This window comes from Macrotis lagotis, chromosome X (assembly GCF_037893015.1).
Source record: "Macrotis lagotis isolate mMagLag1 chromosome X, bilby.v1.9.chrom.fasta, whole genome shotgun sequence".
NCBI lineage: Eukaryota > Metazoa > Chordata > Mammalia > Peramelemorphia > Peramelidae > Macrotis > Macrotis lagotis.
The window spans coordinates 381,314,351-381,321,042 of record NC_133666.1 but is presented as its reverse complement, the minus strand read 5'-3'; the positions used below and the strand labels follow the sequence as shown (position 1 = coordinate 381,321,042).

General features: G+C 37.7%; 1 pseudogene; it reads right to left on the bottom strand.

Annotated features, from left to right (window-relative positions):
- Positions 1–1,688: 1,688 nt before the first annotated feature.
- On the bottom strand, positions 1,689–2,372 carry LOC141498570 (elongation factor 1-beta pseudogene; annotated as a pseudogene).
- Between the last annotated feature and the right edge of the window lie 4,320 nt (positions 2,373–6,692).

The following is a 6,692-nucleotide window of genomic DNA, read 5'->3' as shown; positions in this document are numbered from 1 at the left end:
CTGCCTTCTGTGATGGGTTTTGGGGAGGGAAGCAAGAATAGTGGAAAAATTGTAAAACTCAAAATAAATAAAATATTTCTTTAAAAAACCAAATCATTGGAAAATACAATTGGACAAATACAAAATAAGAATATTTCTCTCAGATCCTTAATTGAACAATTGCAAAAAAAGAAAATAATTCTCTCAAAATCTCAATTGGTCAAATATAAAAGTCTTTCAAATATAGAAGGGGTTGCAAAAAGTAAATGAAAAAAATTCCTCTCTAAAAAAAAAGAATGGAGTCTTTGAAAACTAATGTCTTTATGAGACAGAAATAGTCTGTTAAACAAAACCAAAAAAATAGAAAAAATAGAACAAAATGTCAAATACCACATCAAGAAAATCACTGACCTTGAGAATAGATTGAGGAGGGACAACCTGAGAATTATAGGTCTTCCTGAAAACATTGAAAAGAAAAAAAGCTTAGACTTAATATTACAGGATTTAGTGATGGAAAATTGCCCAGATATCATGGAACCAGGGGACAAATTAGTTGTTGAAAGAATAAATTGATCCCCTCTGGAAAGAGATCTTAAAATGAAAACAGCAAGGAATGTTGTGGCCACATTCCAGAATTATCAGATAAAAGAGAAAATCCTGCAAGCAGCCATAAAGATACAATTTAAATACAAAGGAACTACAGTAAGGATTACACAGGACCTGGCTGCATAAACATTAAGGGATCCAAGGGCCTGGAATGAAACAATCTGAAGATCTAGGGAGCTTGGAATGCAGCCATGAATCAACTATCTGGCAAAGCTGAGCCTTCTATTTCAGGGGAAAAGATGGACATTTAAGGAAATGGGAGACTTCCAAAACTTCATGATGAAAAGACCAGAGCTAAATAGAAAATTTGGACATCAAGCAGGAAGGTTAAGAGACACATAAAAAGGACAAAAATAAGAGGGGGTTAAAAAAAAAAAAACAACTGTTATCCAATAAGATGAAACTGGCTTTATGTCATCATGAGAAAAAGATTCTCATAACTCCTGAAAATTGTAACTCTATCAGAAACAATATACTTAGGCAGAAGTGATGGATACTCATGACTTAGCCAGGAGACTGTTACCCAATGGGATGAAACTGGATATATCCCTACTTGGGAGAAAGTCTCTAATAACTCTCAAAAACTGTAACTCCAGTGCAACTAGGTGGCACAATGGATAGACCACTGTCCCTGGAGTCAGGAGTACCTGAGTTCAAATCTGGCCTCAAAAACTTACTAATTGCTTAGCTGTGTAGCCTTGGGCAAGCCACTTAACCCCAATGCCTTGCCAAAAATAAAAATAAACAGAAAGAATTACAATATACTTAGCTATAAGTGATAGATGCTCAGGATTTTCTATGACTTCAAGAGAATGATTTAAAAACACTTCCTCCTTTAAAGGGGGACAGGAAGGAGACAGGAGGAGGGAGGGGGATTTCATGGGGTACATCTTATTACATTAAAAGGTACAAATGATCTATTGTAATGGAGGGGAAGAAAGAAGGAAATGAGAAACACCTGAATTTCCTCTTATCAGAATTGGCTTAAAGTTAACTTACACACACACTCAGTTAACTATAAAAACATCTTACCTTTCAAGTTTTATTTTTTTTTGCTTGCAAATATTTTTATTTAAATGCAATTTCTGAAGATGATAGAGGTTTTAGATCTTAATGAAGGCAGCTACATCCATGGATTGCACATAGTCTTCAAAAGCAGTTATCTGTTCCTCTAGCATATCTGTACCAACTTTATCATCTTCAAACACACACTGTATCTGAAGCTTCTTGATGCCATATCCCACAGGAACTAGTTTAGAAGATCCCCAGTCCAAGCCATCTGCCTGAATGCTCCTGACACACTCTTCCAGTTTTGCCATGTCGGTCTCATCATCCCAAGGTTTTACATTCAGTAAGAGGGTAGACTTGGCAACAATTGCAGGTTTTTTAGATTTCTTTGATTCATACTGAGCAAGGCATTCTTCTCTCAGCTTCTTTGCATCCTCACTTTCCTCCTCCTCCTCATCAGACCCCAAAAGATCAATGTCATTATCATCTTTGCTATCTGTAGCTTCCCCCACTTCCAGTGGTATCTTCTATATCAGCAGGCCCATACTTACCCAAAGCCTTCTTTATTCCTGGCAAGCTGGCCTTCTGTGTCTCATGCGACTTGATGTGGTTGTACCAGCGCAGGGCATGGCACAGGGCGGCGGGGGTGGTCCCGAGACGGCCTCTAAGATGGCCATGTCGGCCTGCGAGGGCAGGAAGCACTCGATGTAGCTCTTGTCCGCTAGGAAGTCATTGAGGTGCTGCAGGCCCGTGGGGGTCTTGAGATCTCCGAAGTCCATGGTGGCGGTGGCTGCGGGGACCGAGAAGGAGCGCTCCGGGCGGGGAAGTGTGCAGGCACAGCAGACTGGAAAAAGGAGCCCTTTCAAGTTTTAAAAGGCGAAAAGGGGAGGGGCAGAAAGAGACGGGGGGTGGGGGGGGTGGGGGGAGAAACTAACAGAAGGAATGAAAGGGAAAAGGGGAAAAGGGAAAGGGGAAAGAAAGGGGATGGGTGGATATAGGAGAGCCTACGCACTGAAAAAAAGAAAATGGTGGAGAATATGGGAAAATAAAGGGAAATAAAGCGAAAAATAACAAATAAAAGGGGAAAAAAAGAGAAAAATGCAAACAGAGGGAAGGTAGCATGGAGGGCAATAAAGAGTTTGTGATTATAACTTTGAATGTGACTGGGACGAACTCTTCTTTAATACATAAATGAATGGCAGAGTAGATTAAAAACCAGAATCCTACAATATACTTCTCATTTGAAGCAGAGACATACAAATAGAGTAAAGGTAGAAGGTTGAAGCAAAATAATTTTACTTCACCTTAAGTGAAAAAAGCAGGGGTAGCAATCCTTATGTTAGACAAAGCAGTTGCAAAAATAAAAGCATTAAAAGAGATTAGGAAGGAAAGATATCCTCCTAAAAGGTACCATAGACAATGGTATGTATATACCCAATAGGATAGCATTTGAATTTTTAGAGGAGAAGCTGAAAGAACTACAGGAAGACATAGAGAGCAAAAATCCTCTAATGGGAGACCTCAACCTCCCACTCTCAGATTTAGATAAATTGAATCATAAAATAAACAAAAAGAAGTTAAGGAGGTAAATAGATTGTTAGAAAACCTAGATATGATAGAATTAGGGAGAAAATTCAATGGGGAGAGGAAGGAATATACCTTTATTGTGTAGTACATGGCACTTTCACAAAAACTGACCATGTACTAGGACCTAAAAATGTAATAATCAATTGCAGAGAGCAGAAATAGTGAATACATCTTCCTCAGTTCATAATTTAATAAATATCTTATCCAATATTGTGCCAGGGAGATATACAATCAGACCTAATTGGAAACTGAATAGCTCCATTTTAATGGATGAGTGGATCAAGCAACAAATTATAGAAAGAATTAAATATTTTATCCTAGATAATGACAAAAATGAAACAACATATCAAAACCTATGGCATTCACTCAAAGCAGCTGCGCAGGGATATGTCATATCTTTAAAGTTTTACATGAATAAATTAGAGAAAGGGGAAATCAATGAACTAAATATGTAACTAAAAAAATTAGACAATGAACAAATAAAAATATCCCAATTAAATAACAAATTAAAAATTCTAAAAATTAAACCAGAAAATAAAATCAAAAGCAATACAGCTTTAAAAATAAAATCAAAAGTTAGTTTTATGAAAACCCAATAAAATTGATAAACGTCTTGTCAATTTGACTTAAAAAAAGAAAAAAAACCAAATTGCTCATATCATAAATGAAAATGTTGAACTCACCACCACTGAGGAGAGAATTAAAGTAATAATTCAGAATTATTTTACCCAACACTATGCCAATAAATTTAACAATCTATGTGAAACTGACAAATATTTACAAAAATATCAGATGCCCAGGTTAAATGAAGAGCAGATTCAATACCTTGAACAACCCTATCTCATAAAAAGAAATTCACCAAGCCATCATTGAACTCCCTAAGAAAAAATCTCCAGGGCCTGATGGATTCACAAGTGAATTCTACCAAAGATTTAGGAAACAACTGGTTCCAACTCCATATAAACTCTTTGGAAAAATAGGGATAAGTTGGAATTCTGCCTCACTCTTTCTATGACACCAATTTGGTGCTGATACCCAAACTGGGAGGAGTGAAAAACAGAGAAAGTGAATTGTAGACCTATCTCCCTGATGAATATAGATGCAACAATCTTAAATAAAATCTTAGCAAGATAATTACAACAAGTTATCACTAGGATAATACATTATGACCAAGCAGGATTTATTCCAGGGATGAAGGGTTGGTTCAATATTAGGAAAACTGTTAGTATAATTAATTATATCAACAACAAACCTATCAGAAAATACATGATTATATCAATAGACATTGAAAAAGCTTTTGACAAATTACAGCACTCATTCCTACTAAAAGCCCTAGAGAGTATAGGAATGAAAGAGCATTATATTCAATGGGGAGAGGCTAGAGGCATTCCAGTAAGATCACAGGAGAATCAATGATGCTCATTATCACCTCTACTATTCAATAGAGTATTAAAAATGTCAATTTTGGCAATAAACGAAGAGAATAAAATTGAAAGAATTAGAATTGGGGAGGAAGAGACAAAGCTCTTACTCTTTTCAGATTATATAATGGTAAACCTTGAGAATACCAAGAAATTATCCAAAAAACTACTGGAAACAGTTAGCAACTTTAGCAAAGTTGCAGAATATAAAACAAATTCTCATAAATCCTCAACTTTTCTCTATATGACTAGCAAGGTACAGGAAGAGCTTGAAAGTGAAATCCCATTCAAAGTAACCTCAGACAATATAAAATACCTGAGAGTCTATTGCGAAGGAAGATTCAGAAACTTTTTGAAAACATTACAAAACACTTCTCACACAAATGAAATCAGATTTGAATAAATGAGCAAACATCAACTGCTCATGGATAGGTCAAGCTAATATAATAAAAATGACAGTTCTACCAAAACTAAACTACCTGTCTAGTGCCCTACCAATAAAAATTCCAAAAAGAAATTACTTTACTGGGTTAGAAAAAGTGGTAAGTAAATTCATATGGAGACAAAAAGTCAAGAATTTCCAGGGATTCAATGAAAAAAAGTGCAAAAGAATATGACTTAATCCTATCAGATCTAAAATTACATTATAAAGCATCAGTCTTCAAATCTATCTGGTATTGGCTAAGAAATAGAATGGTGTACCAGTGGAATAGACTAAGTGCAATAGCAGGAAAACTTTATAGTAATCTGCTGTTTGATAAATCCAAAGAGTTCAGCTATTGGGATTAAAATTGCTAGGAAAGGGGGGCAAAGCCAAGTTGGCAACAGGAGAGGACTGTCTTAGGTGCTCTCACTCAAAGCTTATAAACTAAGAATGCTAACTACATTTTCAAGAGACAGAATCCACAGAGGGACCTGTGAGGCAGTTCTCCAATCCAAGGTAACCTGGAAGAGAGAGGAAAGACTCCGCTTGCCGGGGTTGGAGGGATAACCCACCAGAACCAAGGAACTTCAGCCTCCCAGCAGTGGCCCCAGAGCACTGGGAGCCATGGCTCACAGTAGTGAGGTTAGTTTCCTGATCTACACCCCAGGGAGCACCAGGCACAACTTGGGGGATCAGCAGGGGACCTCTGCCAGAGTGAGCACATTAATCCCAGCCCTCAGGGCACACAGCAAGCCACATGGCCATGGCAGCCCAAATCCAGATCTCGAAACTGGAAGCAGAAGCCAGTAAGCAGGAGTCCCCAGGGCATGAGTTCTGAGCTTAGGGAGGGGAGTGGAGAGAGACTGTCAAGCTCTGTCCTCAGTCCCTGGAACAGAACTATAAGGTTCTGACCACATTCAGATCCTCATTGCAGTCTAGTCCCCCCATAGAACATCAGTCGCCCACTCAGCCCTGTGGCAGAGAGGTGCTTTTATGGTCAATCACAGACCAGGAGGGAAGAGAGAACCTCACACATGGGGATCCTTGTGGGGGTGTCCCACTAATACTCAAAAGTTCAGGAAGCACCCCAAAACCAGGCACAGGCTGGAGAAATGAGTAAGCATGGAAAAAAGTGTAACACCATTGAGAAATACTTTGCCTGTGATACCAAGAAGGATCAAAACACTCAATCTGAAGATGAGGAATTACAAGCTCCTACATCTAAAGACTCCAAAAAAAATGAAATTGGGGTCAGGCTATGACAGAGCTCAAAAAAGACTTTGAAAATCAAGGGAGGGAGATAGAAGAAAAATTGGGGAAAGAAATGAGAGAGATGTAGGAAAACATGGAAAAAGAAGCCAGAAGCTTAGTCAAGGAGATCCAATAGAATGTTGAAGAAAATAACATTCTAAAAACCAGATTAGGTCAAATGGATAAAACAGTTCAAAAAGTTACTGAGGAGAAGAATGCTTTAAAAAGCAGAATTGGTCAGGTGGAAAAAGAGATAAGAAAGCTCTCTGAGGAAAACAAATCCTTCAGACAAAGAATGGAACTAAGGGAGGTTGCTTATTTTACAAGAAATCAGGACACAAACCAAAAGAATGAAAATTTAGAAGAAAATGTGAAACATCTCATTGAAAAAAACAACAGATATGGAAAACAGATTT